At 42.0% G+C, this 21,029-nt stretch overlaps 1 long non-coding RNA gene and 1 pseudogene across 13 annotated transcripts; one reads left to right on the top strand and one right to left on the bottom strand.

The window, feature by feature from the left end:
• Window positions 1-374: 374 nt before the first annotated feature.
• Window positions 375-20,204, top strand: LOC309654107. Of its 12 annotated transcripts, none has more exons than XR_014259863.1 (5): window positions 375-465; window positions 11,862-11,922; window positions 17,896-18,069; window positions 18,227-18,273; window positions 18,981-20,204. It is a non-coding gene; the product is annotated as an uncharacterized lncRNA (long non-coding RNA). The 12 variants fall into 12 exon arrangements; XR_014259865.1 differs by having other exon boundaries at window positions 448-465; window positions 11,866-11,922; XR_014259866.1 differs by lacking the exon at window positions 375-465 and adding an exon at window positions 580-594.
• Window positions 13,813-16,064, bottom strand: LOC309654106 (RING finger protein 11-like; annotated as a pseudogene). Its single transcript has 2 exons — window positions 15,082-16,064; window positions 13,813-14,867 (listed from the first exon to the last, which is right to left on the bottom strand). The product of its transcript is annotated as an RING finger protein 11-like (transcript).
• Window positions 20,205-21,029: the final 825 nt, after the last annotated feature.

Here is a 21,029-nt window from a genome sequence, read left to right as displayed (position 1 = left end):
GACGACTCAGGCTGTTCTCTCCCAGATCAGCATTTTCAGAACCAGGCTGCTCCTCTTGGCTGAGGGGATCGGTGCAGGCCAGCGGCTGGGGAATATCAGGGATTCCCAAAGGGAGTAGTGGAGGATCTTGGTTTTCTATTGGGATCTGGTAGGCCTCCAGAGGCTTTGACAGCTTGGTTTTGATATCCTCCACGTTCTTACTCTCTGTTTGTCCCTGGCTTGGAGCTGGAGGCAGGGCCAGGAGACGCCTGGCACTCTGGACTGGAGCTGTCACTGAAATGTCCCCAAGTTCAGATGGTGGGTTACTCTCAAGTATGTGACTGTTTCTGCTACTGCAGGACTTGGGGAGTTCTTGAGTTTGTGTCACACAAAACGTCTGGCTTGGAGGTTGCAATCCCAGGGAATTTTTCATCACCAGGGAAGTCTCCATCACTACAAAGGGATCAAGGGAGAAGTCAGTCCCTGGTAAATGAGATGCTCCCCCTAAACACCAACACAGCAGTCGTGTACCTTTCAAGGGGTTCAGGGGCAAGATGGGCAAGGCATTTCTACTAACTCTTCTTAAGGATCATGGACAGTGCCCTATGCTACGAGGTAAGCGGTGACTGTTGTAATGCTTAACTGGTGATCATTTCATGTCACTGATCCTTGGCTCTCTTTGTATCTCATAGGACTGTTGTAAGTCCAATACAAAATGAGTCTTCTTTTTAAACAACTGAAATGTTTTACAAAGCCTAGCATTCTCATATAGAGTCCTTTCAATTCTCCCCACTTTCCCGAGAGGCTAAGAACACTTCACACCATGAACTAGGAGAGGGGGTAGAGCCCTTTCTGATGAAATACAGAAACAAAGACAGAGTCTTAGCCTGCTTGCTCTCTGGACAGGATCTCGGACCACAAGGTCTTAAATCCTGGTATAAATGACGGAAGTGAGGACACTTCAACTGGCACTCTCATAACAAGAGTTCTGAGACACCTTCCAAAGAGACTGTAGCAGTAGACGAGGGAAGGGAGTGCTACAGTGTGGTAGTACAGGGGGAATGCTCGGCTACAGCAGTGAAAAATGTGGTACCTATTGGTGTGCTCTCGGGGTTCTTGTACATGTAGCATAGATGACCTTTACAGTGTCCCTGCCACCTTCCCACCTGCATTAGGTGTTCTTTTTGTTTTTTTGTTTTTTTAATTTACGTTTATTTATTGATTGATTGTTTGAACTTATTTATTCTACGTATTTATTTTTTTGGCTGCACAGGGTCTTCATTGCTGTGCACGGGCTTTCTCTAGTTGCGGCTAGCGGGGTCTACTCTTGGTTGCGGTGTGCGGGCTTCTCTTGTTGCGGAGCATGCGCTCTAGGAGCGTGGGCTTCGGTAGTTGCGGCTCACGGGCTCTAGAATGCAGGCTCAGTCGTTGTGGCACATGGGCTTAGTTGCTCCACGGCATGTGGGATCTTCCCAGACCAGGGCTCGAACCCGTGTCCCCCGCATTGCATTGGCAGGCGGATTCTTAACCACGGCGCCACCAGGGAAGCCCTAGGTGTTCTTATATAGAGTCTAAAAACAGAGGGCACTGAGCGAAGGTAGTGGTTACTAAAGGCTCAGGATCTAAATTCTACCTGTCTCTACACCCCTTCCCAGCTGTCGATTTGACCCCATTTGTGAATGCCGACCTCATTCTTCAACTTTCTCTGCCGTTTGTATACTCACCTTGAAAACTTGTTTCTGTGATGCGTTGAGCAGACACAGGGTGGCAGATTGCAGAGGTGGAAGCTGGTGGTCGGATATTTGTGGGCTGAATCTCCTTCAGTCCCATTCCCATTTCTGGTTGCGCAGAGGCCCTACTTCCTGTGTATGACGCGGAGCCATAGGATTGCGGGCAGGAGCCAAGTTCTCCATACAGTGAAGACCCCAGTGTGCCTTGGTTATAGTAATATACCTGGCTTCCTTCCTGGTAGGGAAGTGACAGGCGGCTATGCCCCTGATTTGGAATCTGAGATGGTGCTCCCTGAGCAAGCCTGGCAGAAAGTGATGGATATAGAGGGACCATGTTATTGGCGTCTGAAGTTTTATCATACTGGGCTGCCATAAACATGGAGGAAGCAGCTGGGTGCCGGTCAGTGAGTGCCAGAGTAAAGTCTCCGAGTGAAGAGGAATTCTTTTCAGTGCTTCCTGTGATGTCCCACTCAAGAACACCTGGATAGGAAGGAGCTGAAGTGGAGATCTGGCTGTGGTCAGTAACTCCAGATAACATAGTCGTGCTGGAATGTTGGTAAAGGTAGGCACTACCCATGAGTGTCTGGAAAGAGGTACCGGTAGCCGATGCCGAACTGACGGCAGGGGCAGAGACTCTGGAGAAGTTGCAGACACTTCGTGTTAGGGAAGTTGCATTGCTCACCACAGGAAGACAATGCTGCAGAGAATTTAGAGTTCCAAGTAGAGATGGATTTTGGAAATTTTCTGTAAGAACAAGAGGGTCATGAAAAACTCAGGGAGGTTGAGAAATTCTCACTACGTTTGAGGAACAGCATTATCTTAAGGTTCTTGCTCTCAGGACACCTCTACTATCGACCCTTCCTGAGAAACCCAAAATCAGACAGTTAATGATGGCTGTAAGGACTGAGCAGTTTTCCACTCTTCTGTATTAACTGCCTGTGCTCCCATCTTGGGCACAGATGGGCAGAAGAGCCAAGTGGTATGGTTCAGACATTGTTCTCTAGGCTGGAAGCAACCTTCTCCCTGCCCTGTCTTTCCCTTCAGCCTGCACTCGTATTGACTTCTATGCTGTTTCCTAGACTGGAAGCATTTTAGAACTAGGAGGCCCTTAGAGAACTTTCTCTTTTTTCAGTCTCATTTCACGAGTGAGGAAACTGAGGCTCAGAGAGGTCGGGTTGACTTGTTCAGGTTCTCTCATTATGTTAGTGTCATTACCAGGTTTCAGAACCTAAGTATCCTGACTTCCTTGCCAGGACTCCACTCTGAGCATGATAGTGCCAGAAAGCAGGAGAAATAGAACTTATAATATAAGCATTTTTTTTGTCCATTAGAAAACAGTACGGCCATTACCATTGTCATCTTCAGTGTCTCCCTTTGCTTGTGCAGTTCCCACGCTATTACCTAGAGTTGACGTATAGCTCAGTCCAACTGGTGAACTGAAAGAGTCATTTTTGCCCTCTTCAAGCCTGGTTTCTCATCCTACCTCAAAATGATTACCCGAAAGTGGATTTCTTAAGTGCTTTTGGAAAGAGAAAAGTTATCTGATTACTTCAGATTACTCATCTATAAAGTGGTTATAACACCACCACCAATAATAATAGCAGTAATAATTAATAGATGAATAAGCTGATCTATTGCGTATGATTTATATGGAGGAAGATACAATAAGTTCTAGAAAGACAAAGAAAAATCATGAAAAACATGTTACGTAACGAAAAAGAAATCCATAGATATTAATGAAAACTGGGGTATGTGGGCAAGTATCAAAGCCTAATGAATTTACTAACAAATGACATTCTGTACCATACATGCAATATTATGAAAGTGAATTTTGCCCACTCTATTTTAGTGAATACTATTAACCAAAAAACACGATGGAGGTGATAGAGGTGAATGAATTCCTAGCCAATGCATACAGACAGAGACGATAAATCAGTAAAAAATGCACAACAAGCAACAGAATGCAACAAATGTGAATGTATAGGTAGCCACAACATATATAGACAAGTATTTCAATGAAAACCGGTACAAAGCAGACAGCAAAATAGTAAGTGTAAAAGAGTTTCATTATTGTGCTCATTCATATTTTTACCCAGCAAGTAACAGGTATTAAGCCTAGGAGAAATATATCTTTCCATGAATATAACTCATATAATAAGCAGAAAGGAAGCTTAAAAAGTATCAAGAAGGTTTTTGTATTTATCCTAGAACTTAGAATCATCTTCCACATCCAAGAAGATGACATCCCAAGACCTCAAAAAACCATCATCCCTAGAATCCAATTAAAAAAGATTTTCAAATGTAAGAAAATCCAAAGGACTCCACAACATTGTTTTAGATAAATGTGGATGTTTGTGTTTTCTTTTTTTCTTTTGCCGCGCCGCGTGGCCCTGGCCGTGAAAGCACCGAGTCCTAAGCGCTGGACCGCCAGGGAATTCCCTAAATGGGGAATTAGAGATGTGGGGCTTGACTTTTTCTTTTTCTTCTCCGGTAGCTAAGATCTACAAGCGAACGATGGCTGTTGATCAATGTGCTCTCTGTGTTAGGAAGGAAATAACTGTAAAAATTGAAAAGCAACCTTGCCTTAGAAGCTACATATCACACAAAGGAAATAGTCCTTCTGATTCAATGTAGAAGATATCATTTAAAATGTTTAATTGGTCAAATGTCTACCTAGTTTAAAAATTAGAAAGAATAGAACACTGAAAAGCAGCCCCCTAGATAACCACTTTGGTTTCTGGTTTCTAGGAAGCATCATTTCTAAAACGTACTTCTAAAATGTTTCTATTCCAAACTGTCAAGTGCCAGCTGTATTCAGAGAGGCAATAAAAGAAAGAAAACGGAGTATGACTTTTCTGATAGGCTGCCCTTCCTGGTGATCCCCTGTTCTGGCCTTACTTTCCTTCTTAGTCTGTTAATGTAAGGATTTGCTACCATCAGCTTTGTTTTGCCCTGCTCTGAGCAGATTTCCCTCTGTGCTGTTTCTGCTTTAATTTAAAATCTTTGGCTCCCATCAACATTCCATGGCAAACTGCCTCTTTCTTGAGAGCTCCTCTATGCTTTCCCTCTTCATTCTTATATTTTTTTCCCATCTCTTGGTTCCTGTTGGCCTGTGCTAATGAAAACAATCCTAAACTTGCTTACGTTTGACTCTGTGCCTCCCTATATAGCCCAGTACTCTCCATCCTCTCTCCCTATTCTCTCTTTTCAACTAGTCGAAATACTAGTGGAGGGAGACCATTGGAGATGAAACATCTTGGTATATATCGCTAGTTTTCTGTGTCACCTGGCTTTTCTATGTTTCTGTTGAAACACTCTTTTGAGAAGTCTCTGATTTCATTTTCTACATGGGTACCCTTTAAGGCTCAATATTGGAAAAGAAGGGGATCAGAGTGATCAACCCAATGTGGTATCCTAACGTAACAGATAAGGAAAGCAGCAGGCTTTGTGAGGCAGTCAGTGATTTGTCCAAAGTCACACAGACAGTAAACGTCAAAGTCAAAACTGAAATTAGGTCTCCAGACTTGTAGTTCAATACTTTCCCTCATTATTCCACGCTATTTTGAATCTCCTCCTCAATTTAGGGGCACAAGAAATCGAACGCAAAACTTTCCAAAGTTTCTTTTCTTACCTGACATGGTCAGAGAAGAGGAGACATCAACTGCAGGTACAAGGGATGAGGAGACAACACTAGAGGATGTCTGAGTGGCTGCAGCTGAACGGCGCACGTGTCCAGTACAAAGGTCACTGGTTACTGGTCCAAACGGCTCCACGGAAACCCCAAGACCTCTACCAAGTGGTAGTAGGTTTGGTAGGAGAGTGATGTCACAAAGCAGGCAGTTGAAAGGTATGAGCTAGCCAATAGGGAGGTCCGATCCCCAACAGGAGGGCGGGCTTGGGTGAAGAGAGCGTAGGAGAGCTAAAACAACCCCTCAATTTCTGAGCTCTGGGGAGGAAATCCTAGAAGACAGATTTACCTCCCCCAGGCTCTTCCATTAGGGAAATCATTGCAACATTTCTTACAGACGTTCATTAATATAATTAACTAACAGTTACTTATATTCTACAGAGTATTCTATTTTATGTATCATATACTTAGAGCTATATAGATCTTATTTAACTAGTATCCTTAGGAAGGAAAGAGCCATGTAGTTTGAACTATTACAGTTGTAACTTGGTTAAAGAGCAGGGTGAAGTTTGTTGAGTGTACCCTGTGGAGAATGTTGTGGTCCAAGGCTCTTCTCTTTTAGTTTCTTCTCCTTGACTCCTACCTTCCTTGGGCTGGGCTAGGCTGGGGGCCAGGTTGGACTTGCGACTTAACATTTCTCTTCCGCTTTCTTTTTTTTTTTTTTTTTTCTTCCATTATGGGCATTGCTTCTAGGACAAGCCTTGATCTTGCATTGGATGTTCCTTCCTGTCAACTTCCAGCAGCAGGAGTCTTCTTTTCAGTGCTTGATGCTTCACGAAATAGACTCTGCCCATTGGCAGCAAATACCAGAGAGCCAGGAGACAGAGCTGGTTGCAGACCTTTCCTCTTCCAGCCTTTGGTTGCAATTGTTTTGCCCATGATTTGCTAGCTCTAGTTCCTTGGGCCACACAGGTATCCTGCCATCCAGCTCTTTTTATATGTGAGAAACATTCTGAACACTGTCCCTCTTTCTTTGCACAGAAGTATATACAGTGTGGCAGTTACCGTAATCTCCTCCCCCTTGCAAACAGCCCCTCTAGAATCTCGGACCTCTAGGACTCTCTGTCTTGCATGCTTGGGTGCAAGGCCAAGCACAATGAAGAGGAGAATAATTAGAGAAAGAGGAGGACATTGGTGGAGAACTGGGAGCAGGTAAGGTGAAAGGGCACCGGAGAAAAGAGATGCATGTAGGTTTTTTGGTTTCTGTGGGAAACAAGTTGACACACTTGGGCCTCATTTTGTATTAACAGAACAGAGAGTTGTAGATATAAGTAGCTAGATCGTGCAGCAACTGCCATGAAGTCTGTACACTGAAGAGAACAGTCTCACATCTAGTTTTCATTTTGTTTTATGTCATATTACCTTATTTATAGCATTCACTGGTATGTTTGTAGAACGCAGATGTTTTCAAATGCTCTGGTTTTGTCTACATGGTTATTTCCTTGTCCTATTTGTAAGGAATCCAACATTGTAAGACATATTGCATGTTTTTCTCTTGACGATTGTTTACCTTGAAGCGTCATGAGCTAACTTGAGCTGTTGGATTTTGTGGAGAAACTTTAAAAAGGGTCTGTGAAAAAGGCATTGTGGTGAGTCGCATTATGCACCCGAGCGTAAGGAGCAGATATCTGCCACCAGCCCAGCTTGGCCTGGATTGCCTCTGTGTTAGTTCCCCTGGTTAGTGCTTTTCTCCCTAACCACTCTTGTGACTGTGATAATGTGAGTTAAGGGCTGAGTTGCTAGTGATTTATGTGTGAGGTAGGCTGGTTTGAGGGAGGAAATCTATGGACCTAGTCATTTTCCTTGGTGGTAAGCTTTCAGGGGTGCAAAGATCGATCTTCCTGGGGACTTTTCTGGTACCAGGAAGATATCGCATAGATGGGACCTCCAAAGACACACATTTAATTTTTAGGCCTGTTGTTCCTATTATGGGATGTGAGTTTCTTCACTGATGGGGATGCTGCTTATCTGAGAAGAAACTGTGAAAGGTGGTGTAGTATAGAGGTGTGGCTTAAGCTTTTAAGTTTTCTTCAAGGTTTTTCCCCTAAGCTTCATACTTCAGACGGCCTACTTACATGAGACTAGTATGTGATGTCAGGCTAACAACTTCCTAAATACCTGCAAGCCAGATCAGTGTCTCTTTTCTCTATATTCCCATGGAAATCAAGGGTCCCGCCGAATTTTCCATCGAAACAGTTGATTTGTGCTGTCTCTAGGAATTCTACAGGGCGTACCGTTGCTTCCTAACCGGTGTCATTTGGGAGATCGATCCCCCTCTGTACGTTCAAATGATTAATTTTGAGACTCTGCTCATGTGTGCAGTAAACCCTTTAATTCCCTAAGACATTCCTTTCCTCCATCTCATACCCCATGAAGCCCGCTTCAGTTTATCTCCTGAATTTCTTTGGAATCTGTCAGCTCTCCCTCAACATCCTAATACTGAACTTGCCTGTCTGTTGCGATTAGGTCCTAACTAGTGTCCATATATCTTGTTTCCCTCCAATCCATTCTTCACACAAGAAAGCTTCAAAGCAAGTTGGAACATTGCTCATAAACATCGCTCACAAACATTGTTTTGAGAATAGAAAACACACTGGTGGCCTTTAAGACTCTGCGTGCTCTAGAATCCTCTCTGCTTCTCTAGCCCCATCTTGTGCCACGTTTGCCCTCACTTTCTATGCTTCAGATACACTGAATTAACCTTAGTTCTCACTCATCTGACAGAAGTCAGTTGAGAAATTATTTTTCACTGTGATTCCTAGCATTAAGGAATTTGATGATCAGGTTTTGTATGAGGACTAAAACTAAACTGGGAAGTGGAAGAATTGCGTTTCAACTGTTTCAGTCAACACGCATGTATTAATGATACCTAAGTATTGAACACCGGGCTAGGTTTCATGAGGGATACAGAAGTTCTGGCCATCTCTGGTTTTGGGTATCCCTTATTTGTTGAGACCTTTGCGTTGTTTGGTTGCCTTTTGTCTGTTTTCCAGATGGGAAAACAGGAACAAGGGAAGTATAGGTTATTACTAGGTGGGGTTGAACAAGTGGAGCAGCAAACTGCAAAGCAGAAAGAAGAGGGACGTACTATAGAGGGATGTGATTTCCATTTTCAAGGCGCCTGCGTCCTGTGCAGGGAGACAGCCTAACATAAAATGTGCCTAACAAAAGATCTATTGACTTCTTACTAAAAATCTCCAGTTCATATAACCCAGGGGTTTATACCTTCTCCTTTAAAAGTTCTATTCCTGGGACTTCCCTGGTGGTCCAGTGGTGAAGACTCTGCGCTTCCAATGCAGCAGGCGTGGGTTCAATCCCTGGTTGGGGAGCTAAGATCCCACATGCTGCGCAGCCAAAGAAATTTTTTTCAAAAGTTATACTCCTGTGTTGTTGAATTTAGTGGTTTAGATTTTGTTTGAATGTTAAGAAGATTTCAGTTTATTTACCAGGAACAAACAAAACATAATGTAAAAATAGTTTCCCAGAAACGATTTCCATCGTTCTCTTCTTCCCTTTCTCCCGCAGACTGACTGGTGTTTCATCTTGACAAGTTCTCTGAAGTTCTCTGTCATTCCATAGGAAAGCGGTCTGGCTTGGAGGTTGCAATCCCAGGGAATTTTTCATCAGCGGGGAAGTCTCCATCACTACAGAGGAATCAAGGTTGAAGTCAGTCCCGGGTAAGTGAGATGCTCCCCCTAAACACCAACACAGCAGTCTTGTACCTTTCAAGGGGTTCAGGGGCAAGATGGGCAAGGCATTTCTACTAACTCTTCTTAAGGATCATGGACAGTGTGCCCTATGCTACGAGGTAAGCGGTGACTGTTGTAATTCTTACTGGTGATCATTTCATGTCACTGATCCTTGGCTCTCTTTGTATCTCATAGGACTGTTGTAAGTCCAATACAAAATGAGTCTTCTTTTTAAAAAACTGAAATGTTTTACAAAGCCTAGCATTCTCATAGAGAGTCCTTTGAATTCTCCCCACTTTCCCGAGAGGCTAAGAACACTTCACACCATGAACTAGGAGAGGGGGTAGAGCCCTTTCTGATGAAATATAGAAACAAAGACAGAGTCTTAGCCTGCTTGCTCTCTGGACAGGATCTCGGACCACAAGGTCTTAAATCCTGGTATAAATGACGGAAGTGAGGACAGTTCAACTGGCACTCTCATAATAAGAGTTCTGAAACACCTTCCAAAGAGACTGTAGCGGTAGACGAGGGAAGGGAGTGCTACAGTGTGGTAGTACAGGGAGAATGCTCGGCTACAGCAGTGAAAAATGTGGTACCTATTGGTGTGCTCTCGGGGTTCTTGTACATGTAGCATAGATGACCTTTACAGTGTCCCTCCCACCTTCCCACCTGCATTAGGTGTTCTGTTTTTTTGTTTGTTTGTTTGTTTTTAATTTACGTTTATTGATTGATTGATTGATTGAACTTATTTATTCTACGTATTTATTTTTTTGGCTGCACTGGGTCCTCATTGCTGTGCACGGGCTTTCTCTAGTTGCGGCTAGCGGGGTCTACTCTTGGTTGCGGTGTGCGGGCTTCTCATCGCGGTGGCCTCTCTTGTTGCGGAGCATGGGCTGTAGGCGCGTGGGCTTCGGTAGTTGCGGCTCACGGGCTCTGGAATGCAGGCTCAGTCGTTGTGGCACATGCGCTTAGTTGCAGCACGGCATGTGGGATCTTCGCAGACCGGGGCTCGAAGCCGTGTCCCCTGCATTGGCAGGCGCCACCAGGGAAGCCCTAGCTGTTCTTACATAGAGTCTAAAAACAGAGAGCACTGAGAGAAGGTAGTGATTATTAAAGGCTCAGGATCTAAATTCTACCTGTCTCTACACCCCTTCCCAGCTGTCGATTTGACCCCGTTTGTGAATGCCGACCTCATTCTTCAACTTGCTCTGCCGTTTGTATACTCACCTTGAAAACTTGTTTCTGTGATGCGTTGAGCAGACACAGGGTGGCAGATTGCAGAGGTGGAAGCTGGTGGTCGGATATTTGCGGGCTGAATCTCCTTCAGTCCCATTCCCATTTCTGGTTGCGCAGAGGCCCTACTTCCTGTGTATGACGCGGAGCCATAGGATTGCGGGCAGGAGCCAAGTTCTCCATACAGTGAAGACCCCAGTGTGCCTTGGTTATAGTAATATACCTGGCTTCCTTCCTGGTAGGGAAGTGACAGGCGGCTATGCTCCTGATTTGGAATCTGAGATGGTGTTACCTAAGCAAGCCTGGCAGTAAGTGATGGATATAGAGGGACCATGTTATTGGCATCTGAAGTTTTATCATACTGGGCTGCCATAAACATGGAGGAAGCAGCTGGGTGCCGGTCAGTGAGTGCCAGAGTAAAGTCTCCGAGTGAAGAGGAATTCTTTTCAGTGCTTCCTGTGATGTCCCACTCAAGAACAGCTAGATAGGAAGGAGCTGAAGTGGAGATCTGGCTGTGGTCAGTAACTCCAGGTAACATAGTCGTGCTAGAATGTTGGTAAAGGTAGGCACTACCCATGAGTGTCTGGAAAGAGGTACCGGTAGCCGATGCCGAACTGACGGCAGGAGCAGGGACTCTGGAGAAGTTGCAGACGCTTCGTGTTAGGGAAGTTGCATTGCTACAACAGATTTTTCAGCAACAGAGCAATCCAGCCAAGTTTATATTTTAGAGAGAGAACATCTTCCATATGGAGGATCAGTTGAAATAGAAGAGATTGTTAGAATTGTAGGGTGGTAGTAATCCAGGCAGGAGATGACGAATGCCAGACACCACCTAGTCACAGACATAGCTTTTGCAGCGATCAGCTACATGTTGTTGTTTTTTATTTACTCTCTCATATAATTTTTTTTAAGTCCTGGACCACAAAATACTGTGGCATAGTTGGAAAAATCTGAGACTCGATTCTAGTCTTTTTTCTGTTTGCCTGCTGTGCAGCTTGGGCTTACGTCTCGAGCCTTACTTTTTCATTGTGAAACAAGAACAGTGCTACTTAACCCGAGAACTCCACAGGCACATAAACCCGTGGCGTGTGAGGAGCAGTGAAGGAGAGAAGGAATGGAAGTGCTTTGGGGGACCCCAAGAGCCCTTCAGAAACCGTTTGTTCTTTTTATTATTGAGCATTAAAAGTGAAGGCATTCCATTTGTTTCACTCAGAAACAAATTCTGTTCTTCTGATAGCCTGTTTTTTTTTTCCACTCCCTTTTTCTGTAGTCAGATCAGTTCCTGATGGGCATTCTCCAGTCCACACTATTGCATCTGATTGGAGGCTATGCAAAATTTCCCAGAGACAATGAATTTTGACTGTATAGTAGTTAATTCTTTATAGTACGTTCCTGCAAAAACACTCTTTTCTTCAGAGTTTTTCCTTTTCAGGATAGTGGTAGTGTTGTGGTAACTAATAAAGGCTACTCTTGAGAAAATTGTCTAACTTGTTTTTAGTGTATCTACTTCGCTTACTTAATTCCATATTCCCTGTTTTCTAGACAGACTTCTTGGTGTCCACTGTACCCATGGTTTCAACAGGACTGGCTACCTCATGTGCAGGTGAGTTGCCAACCCCAAGAGGCAGAGCATGTTTAAATTGTTCTGTTTACAATAGTAATGTAAGCTAATGTAAGCTGAATGCAAAAAATGCAGTCAGAGAAGTGTATGAAGTGGAAGGCAATTTTGCCCCCTACTCAGATGTTACCACCAGTAATAATTTAGCACATATTTTTTCAGACGTAAAAAATGCAGATATAAGCATATACAATGGTCCCTTGGTATCTGCAGGGGGATTGGTTTTAGGACTCCCCATGGATCCGAAAATCCTCGGATGCTCAAGTCCCGTATGTAAAATGGTGTAGTACAGTCGGGCTTCCATATCTGCAGGTTATGGAACCGTTGGATATACAGAACTGACTGTACATGTGATTTAATGGTATAGTGTTTTAGACATTCTGGTTTATAATTTAATATATGGAGGACATCTTCCTCTGACAATATTTGGAGACCTCATTCTTATTTATTTATTATTCTTTTTTTTCCTCCAAATTTGCTTTATGTAGTTGGATATAAATAAATGAGCACAAACTTAAGCAAGATACATGTAACAATTTAATAGAACCTGATACTCTAATTCTTTCAGTGTTTCTCCAACTCATCATGGGGCTCGTAAGAAAAGTAACCAACATGGATACTACTACAGTTGAATGTCAAATCTTTAAGTGCTTATGACATACTAAATCCTTGTATAATGCACTTATGAAGAACCCTTCAAGGGACTTGTGTTTTGTATGTAGCAAAAAGTGTTAAGAGTCAAATATTCAACTCAATATAAAATAATAAGAAACACTTCTGATTTGTTAGGTTGAGATTGCTTCTCCTTTTACTAATGAATGATTTTTTTAGCTGTAATATCACTGAGCTGAACAAATATGTCACCTTGGAGTACATAAGGAAAAATAAACACATGCTAAATGGGTAAAACATTACAACTACATCTTTACTAGACCATCTCTACTAACGCTTCAGAAGCTTAGAGATTCAGAGTGTTCTTACGTTATGTGCAAGAAAAATAGAAAGAGAGAAATTCCTTCTTTTTTGAGATCACAGCTGTGAAGTCGTGATTATACAGATTCTTCATTTGTGTGCGAAACATGAAACACATTTCTCTAAATTCTCCCTGCTTAGAATTGTCAGTCAACTAGCAGGACTTTCCTTCCAAGAAACAGAGACTGAGATGTGTTTTATATAACTTCAATAACCTCAGCACTACCGTAAGAAGACATGCAGTATCCTTTTGCTGTGCTTCAAGACAACAGGGAAGGAGGTCACAGGAAAGAATAAATCAAAATTGTTACAACTGAGAAACTTTTCTCAGTTTAACCATGGTGCCACTTTCATTTTTACATAAGCATGGTGGCATAAGTCAAGCTCCATACATCAGAATTCTTAATATTTAAAATTTACCTTGACTTTTAATTATCACCATGTTAACCACCAAAATAATTTGACGAAACTCATAAGAAAGGGTAATGTTAAACCCCACTTTACTAGAGTTAGTTTCTGGACACATTAGCTCATTTTTTTTATAGAAGAGGGACAGTGAATCTCAGTTTGCCTACAAGCTAGGAGATCACTTTGAATTCTGCATTTCTTAACTGCAAACAGATACAGCACTTGTAACAGGTTATAACTGGTTTTCAGCTGGTTTTCAAGCACAGAGCCAGCCCCAACAGTAATAGTACACTATTTAAAAAGACCTAAGGCAATGAATTCCATTTCCAGTGGAAAGAAAGAATCGTATGGTCTTGGACAAACAATTCTGATGGTTCACTTAACAGTCACTTAGTAGTTCTTCCTTGCTCATAGAACTTTATGACTTTTTTGAGGAGTGAAGCATTCAGCTTGAGTGGATAAATCCTTGTTAGGCTAAGACAATCATTCTCATATCCCTCTTTGCCATGAATTGTCTTATGAATGGTCATATCAGTCTGTTTTGGCAAATGAGTAATTAAGGGAAGGCTGTTATTGTGCTTATGAGAATGATATTTTTCTCTGACAAAAGATAAATAGGCATTAGGAAAATGACCATTTGGGCTCTTTTTCTGCTTCCTCCTTGTTTTGTGAGAATATGATGTTTGGTTTTACAGCAGCCATCTTGTGACCCTGAGATGATCATATGCCAATAATGACAAATGGTAGATTAGAAAGAACCAGCAAAGACAGAAAACAGCAACATCAGTAGTAACAACAATCACAGCAAAAGAACAATGGGACCTTAACTTGTAGAGTTCCTATAAAGTAAAAAATAAGTGCTCTATGTTTATTCTAAAACAAAAAAAGAACTATGCAAACCAGCTTAAAACTCCTTTTTTTGTGCCAGTGTTCTAAAATGTGGCTTTTAATAAAACCTTGACCCAAATGCCAGCAACTTCAGAAAAGAATTTGGGTAGGGGGAAGAAGAAAGTTATCTCACTTAGGAAAAACAACCACTATCTTTATCCTAATCTTTGACACACAATTGAAACATATATAGCTGCTGTAACACTTTACACAATTCCTATGTACTGGAGGAATAACAAGATCTAAATAACAATTATATTTTTCAACACGGGGTGAAGGCTTTACATAAAAATACCATCCTACTTTTTCCCCCTAAATTTCTAAAATATCACGTGCTTTTCCCCAACATCTGCAGCCGTTCAGGAATTTTTAGGAAACTTTCATGCATGATCTTAATTCCTAATCCCTGGCTCTTTGGGCTCAACGACAAAAGATCAAAACCACCAAAAATGATGGTTCACTTGAAGTCAGGTGAGAGACACTGGCTCAGTTAGTCTCGTAGGACAAAAGCAGTGCTGCATCAACTGTCTCCATGCAGGAGGGGCACGTGAAGGATCTCATCAGCCAGTCATCTGTACAGCCCAGGTGATCTGCATACACAGCAGAAATCAAATTGGGTTCTCATAAACAAAGTGCATCATACAGATCACACACTCCCCGATCTGTTTTTTAAATATTTGTTTTATTTTATTTATTCATTTATTTGGTTGCGCCGGGTCTTAATTGCAGTCGGTGGGCTCCTTAGTTGTGGCATGCAAACTCTTAGTTGCGGCATGGATGTGGGATCTAGTTCCCTGACCAGGGAACGAACCCGGGCCCCCTGCATTGGGAGTGTGGAGTCTTTAGCCGCTGCACCACCAGGGAAGTCCCCCGGATCCTTTTTTCTGATCCGTTTCTTCCAGGGTCATAAACTCCTTCAGGCTGATGCTGTATGAGGCCTATTCTTTGAGCTATCCTAATTTGCTCCTCTCAGCTGAGGTGCTAGGCGAGTCTGACTAGGTGTTGGATGAGAGACCAAAACTGGAACTTGATCCAGATATGGCAGCAGCAGCTCCTGATCCAGCTCCGTCCCCTTGCCAAAGCTAGCCCAGTCGGACTGAGACTTGTGAGGCAGGGAGATGTCATCCGAAGTGGGGGACTTAAGGCAGTTCCCCATCTTCCGGGACTTGAGTGTGTGATCTGTGTGCTGTTTTGACAGTCTCCCAACCTCATTCTTTTTTTTTTTTTTTTTTTTTTTAATTAATTAGTTTATTTATTTATTTATTTTTGAATTTTTAAAATTTATTTATTTTTTATACAGCAGGTTCTTATTAGTTATCTGTTTTATACATATTAGTGTATATATGTCAATCCCAATCTCCCAATTCATCTCACCACCACCGGCCCCCGCCCTGCCCCGCTTTCCCCCCTTGATGTCCATACGTTTGTTCTCTACATCTGTGTCTCTATTTCTGCCTTGCAAACCGGTTCTTCTGTACCACTTTTCTAGATTCCACATATATGCATTAATATATAATATTTGTTTTTCTCTTTCTGACTTACTTCACTCTGTATGACAGTCTCTAGGTCCATCCACGTCTCTACAAATGACCCAAGTTCGTTCTTTTTTATCGCTGAGTAATATTCCATTGTATATGCGTACCACATCTTCTTTGTCCGTGCATCTGTCGATGGGCGTTTAGGTTGCTTCCGTGACCTAGCTATTGCGAATAGTGCTGCAGTGAACATTGGGGTGCATATGTCTTTTTGAATTATGGTTTTCTCTGGGTATATGCCCAGTAGTGGGATTGCTGGGTCATATGGTAATTCTATTTTTAGTTTTTAAGGAACCTGCATACTGTTCTCCATAGTGGCTGTATCAGTTTACATTCCCACCAGCAGTGCAAGAGGGTTCCCTTTCCTCACATCCTCTCCAGCATTTGCTGTTTGTAGATTCTCTGATGATGCCCATTCTAAGCGGTGTGAGGTGATACCTCATTGTAGTTTTGATTTGCATTTCTTTAATAATTAGTGATGTTGAGCAGCTTTTCGTGTGCCTCTTGGCCATCTGTATGTCTTCTTTGGAGAAATGTCTATTTAGGTCTTCTGCCCATTTTTTGATTGGGTTGTTTGTGTTTTTAATAGTGAGCTGCATGACCTATTTATATATTTTGGAGATTAATCCTTTGTCTGTTGATTGGTTTATTTATTATTTTTTTAAGGCTGCATTGTTCCTTTGCTTACTGATGAACATGTACAAGTCAGAAGTTTTTGATATTATAAAACGTCAAAGTAATGAACATTCCTGTGTGAACATCTTTGAATATATATGCTTTGTCTCAGTTAACTTCACTCAGAATGGGACTTCTGCATCAAGGAGTTTATGCCCTTATGCTTTTTGTGGGTGTTGCTACACTGTACCAATGTATGGTTGTTCGTGCAGGAAATACTTATTGAGCATCTGTTATGTTTAAGCACTGTGCTGGGTGCTAGCAAAAAGACTTGAGAAATTTTGTGAGTGAGGAGACTTGACCTGCCCTTTGTGAATTCTAGCAGTCCAGAGAGGGAATAGATATTCAAGTATCACACTCTGCATGTAGAATTACAACTCTGACAAGTGCCAAGGAGAGGGACATGGTACCATGAGAGCATATTTTAGGGAGGATTTGATCTCATCATGGAGATTAGAGAAGGTTTAGGGATGTTTCAGCTGATATCTGAAGGATGAGTAGGTATTAACCCGATAGGGACGTTGGGGAGAGATTTCTGAGCATAAGGAATAGCAAAAGACCCTATAAGAGGAAAGCATATGCTGTGTTGGAGGAACTGGCCAGGAAGGTGGGGCCGTTGGGGGAGCATGTCATTATAATGGAGCTGCAAGTGTGGGTAGGAGCTCGATCGTGCAGGCTTATGTTTAAGGTTTCAGACTTGAAGAGTAATAGAAAACCATTGAACTTTTTTTTGTTGAAGGTGAGTGTGTGGAACATACCCAGTTGCATTTTCAACCTATCGTTTTGCTACCGAGTGGAGAATACACTGCAGGGAGAAAGAGTGGAAGCGAGGAAACAAGTTAGGAGACTTGTGTAGAAATTGGGCATAATGGTGGCTTGGACCAGGGTATGGTGGTCATTTTGGTGGAAAGATGTGGACAGATTCTAGAGGTATGTAGGCAGTATCATTGTCAGCACTGGTGGTGGGTTGAGGATGAGGGTGAGGGAGAAATAGCTGTCAGTGATGGTGATGCCTAAGTTTCTGGCTCCTATGGTTGGTTAGATGGGGTTTTTTTAGATATGATGTTAATATTTGTCCTAATTTGTCTTTTGTTATTTGTTGGTTCTTGATGAATACTCTGTCATATTAAGTCTCCTGTTTTTAGTGTACAAAGCATTTTGACCGAAACTGACCCGTTGTATGTTATCAGATAACTTTTTAACATCTGCCAGTTTGGTCCTGTATTTTATTCTCTTTCATTTATTAATTAAATTGTTGTATTAATGTAAATAACTATATTAATAGATTTTCTAAAGTTGCGTTATCCTTGCATCCTTGGTCCTTGGAATAAAGCCTTTTTTTTTTTTTTTTTTTTTTTTTTTTTTTTGGCTGTGTTGGGTCTTTGTTTCTATGCGAGCGCTTTCCCTAGTTGCGGCAAGCGGGGGCCACTGTTCATCGCGGTGGGCGGGCCTCTCACTATCGCGGCCTCTCTTGTTGCAGAGCACAGGCTCCAGACGCGCAGGCTCAGTAGTTGTGGCTCACGGACCCAGTCGCTCCGGGGCATGTGCGATCTTCCCAGACCAGAGCTCGAATCCGTGTCCCGTGCATTGGCAGGCAGATTCTCAACACTGCGCCACCAGGGAAACTCCGGAATAAAGCCTTTTTGTAGTCATGGTATATATCATTCTTTAATAATTATTGATTAGATATGCTGATATTTTCTTAGGATTTTTCTATCTATATTTGTAAAGCACAATTGGACCCTTTTTTGTAAAAACTTGATTTTCTTTCCTTTTTATTTACAAATGACTCGAATTTTGTTGTTTTGTAGATATTTGATTGATGTAGAAGGCATGTGGCCAGATGATGCAATTGAATGTAAGTATAAGGGTTGTCACTACTTTTCCCTTGTTATAAAATTTGAAGGGAGAAATGTAAGGGAATTTCTCAAATTTTGGAAAAATAGAAAAGTCTGTAATTCATTTGTTCTGATATACGATAACCTTTTACCAAAAGTTTATAAAGGGATGTATCTGGAAATAGCAAGATATAATAGCCTGAATAATTAGTCAGTGGATTTCAGCATTTTTTTTCTTTTTTAAATTTATTTAATTAATTAATTTACTTTTGATATTATATCCACTGCCCCACCAAGGAAGTCCCTTTTTCTTCCTTCCTTCCTTCCTTCCTCCCTTCCTTCCTTCCTTCCTTTAAAGCTCCAAGTCATTTAAAATACATGACTTCTCACTAAAAATCTCCAGTTCATGTAACCAAGGGGTTTATAACTTCTCCTTTAAAAGTTATATTCCTGGGACTTCCCTGGTCGTCCAGTGGTGAAGACTCTGCGCTTCCAATGCAGCAGGCCTGGGTTCAGTCCCTAGTTGGGGAGCTAAGATCCCACGTGCTACGCAGCCAAAGAAATTTTTTTTAAAAGTTATATTCCTGTATTATTGAATTTAGTGGTTTAGTTTTTTTTTTAATGTTTAGAAGATTTCAGTTTCTTTACCAGGAACAAACAAAACGTAATGTAAAACTAGTTTTCCAGAAACGATTTCCATCATTCTCTTCTTCCCTTTCTCCTGCAGACTGGTGTTTTATCTTTACAAGTTCTCCATCATTCCATAAGAAAGCTGCTCGTCTTCTGGTTTCATAAGAGATGGTGAACAGTGGTAAAATATCGAGTTGACCGAAATTTCTAGAGTACACTTCAGGGAGCGAATGATGGGGTGGAATGTTGGGGCAGAGTGAGAGATACAGATTCTGGTGAGACTGAGAGTCATGCACAAAAATTACTGGGCTGTGGTGAAGGGAGAACAAAACTAAATCAGGTTCCTGCTGGTGGACAGGAAGCCAAAATGAAGAAGAATGGTGCGTAGCTGGGCAGTGTAATTAGGCCCCTAAGTGCTGTGTCTTCTGATAGTAATTATGAACAGAAACCAAATAATAGTTACTAATAACATGGAGGTGACCAATCCTTGAGAGCTGAGGCAGAGAGAAGGAAAGATGGCATTATGCCTTGTCTCTGGTTCCTTGAGTTTCCCAGGCTGGTTTGTGACCAATCTTGGGTGAAATCATAACTAAGTCATTTCTGCTAAGGTGATCAGCTTTCGTGGGGTCCTTTCTCTGCACTCTGTCCAATGATAAAGCCCACTGGTTTATGCCTCCTGGAAAACAGTTATTCCAAAGCAGTATAAGTGAAGCATTGATGAAACAGCCATGAAGAACATGTTTCCACATGGCCTCGCACCACCTTTTCAAAGTGCTGTAAAACTTTTTTCACCCAAAAATCAGTAACAGAAAAGGATTGGGATCAAATCCCGTACAGAGGTAGTGTAAGAAAAAAGAGAATAAGGAGCAGAATAGCATGTCTTCAGACAATAAAATCAAGTTGGAAAAGACAGGTCCACAAAACAGATCAAAACTGTAACCTATTATTTCAAAGTAGGCTAAAAGACGTTAGGAAAAACAATGCGAAAGATGAAAGAACATGGATCGAGGAGGGAATGGGAAGTTATTGTTTAGTGGCTATAGAGTCTCTGTTTGGGATGGTGAAAAAGTTCTGGAAATGGTAAATGCTGATAAATGCCACCTATGGGTGTTTGGTTTTAGTTGATCTTCTTCCATGAAAGGGTTTGGAGAGATTCAGAAACTATGCTGCTGCCTCCATCTTTCTGATGTCCTGCTCAATCTTTTGACATAATTATTTTGAATTTGCACAGTGGTGATGGTTGCACAGCATTGTGAATGTATTTAATGTCACTGAATTGTATACTTGAAAATGGTTGAAATAATAAATTTTGTTTTATGTATATTTTACCATAATAAAAAAAAGATGAAAGAACAGCATAAACCAGAATTAGGTAAGATGATAGAACTCAAGACAGAATTCAAAATAAAAGAAAAAAGTTTCAGAAGTGAGGACTAAATTTAAAATAATACAAGAGTGGGGACTTCCCTGGTTGTCCAGTGGTTAAGAATCCACCTTGCAATGCAGGGGATGCAGGTTCGGTCCCTGGTTGGGGAACTGAGATCCCACATGCTGCAGGGCAACTAAGCCCGCACGCCGCAACTACTGAGCCCACGTGCTCTGGAGCCCACGCGCCACAACTGGAGAGCCCACGAGCCGCAAGGAAGAGCCCACGCACTGCAACAAAGAGCCCACGTGCTGCAACTAATACCCGACACCTCCAAAAATAAATAAGTTAATTAATTAAATTAAATAAAATAATACGAGTGAATGAACATAATGGATAATGCCTTAAGAGAAACAAACAAGAAGAGGAAAAAATTTTTTTAAATCTAAAAGAAGATAAAAAGAATTTTAGAGAAATGGCAAACATAACAGATAGGCAAAAAAGAGTCAGGACAGCTCTGAAAAGAGTAAATACGTATAAGGGGCTTTCCTGGTGGTGCAGTGGTTAAGAACCCTCCTGCCAATGCAGGGGATATGGGTTCGATCCCTGGCCCAGGAAGATCCCACATGCCGTGGAGAAGCTAAGCCCGTGAGACACAACTACTGAGCCTGTGTGCCACAACTACTGAAGCCCACGCGCCTAGAGCCCGTGCTCGGCAACACGAGGAGCCACCGCAATGAGAAGCCCGCTTGCCGCAACTAGAGAAAGCCTGCGCACAGC

This window comes from Balaenoptera physalus (genome assembly GCF_965194825.1).
Source record: "Balaenoptera physalus genome assembly, contig: HAP1_SCAFFOLD_1962, whole genome shotgun sequence".
Lineage (NCBI taxonomy): Eukaryota > Metazoa > Chordata > Mammalia > Artiodactyla > Balaenopteridae > Balaenoptera > Balaenoptera physalus.
This window is presented reverse-complemented; position numbering and strand designations above follow the sequence as displayed.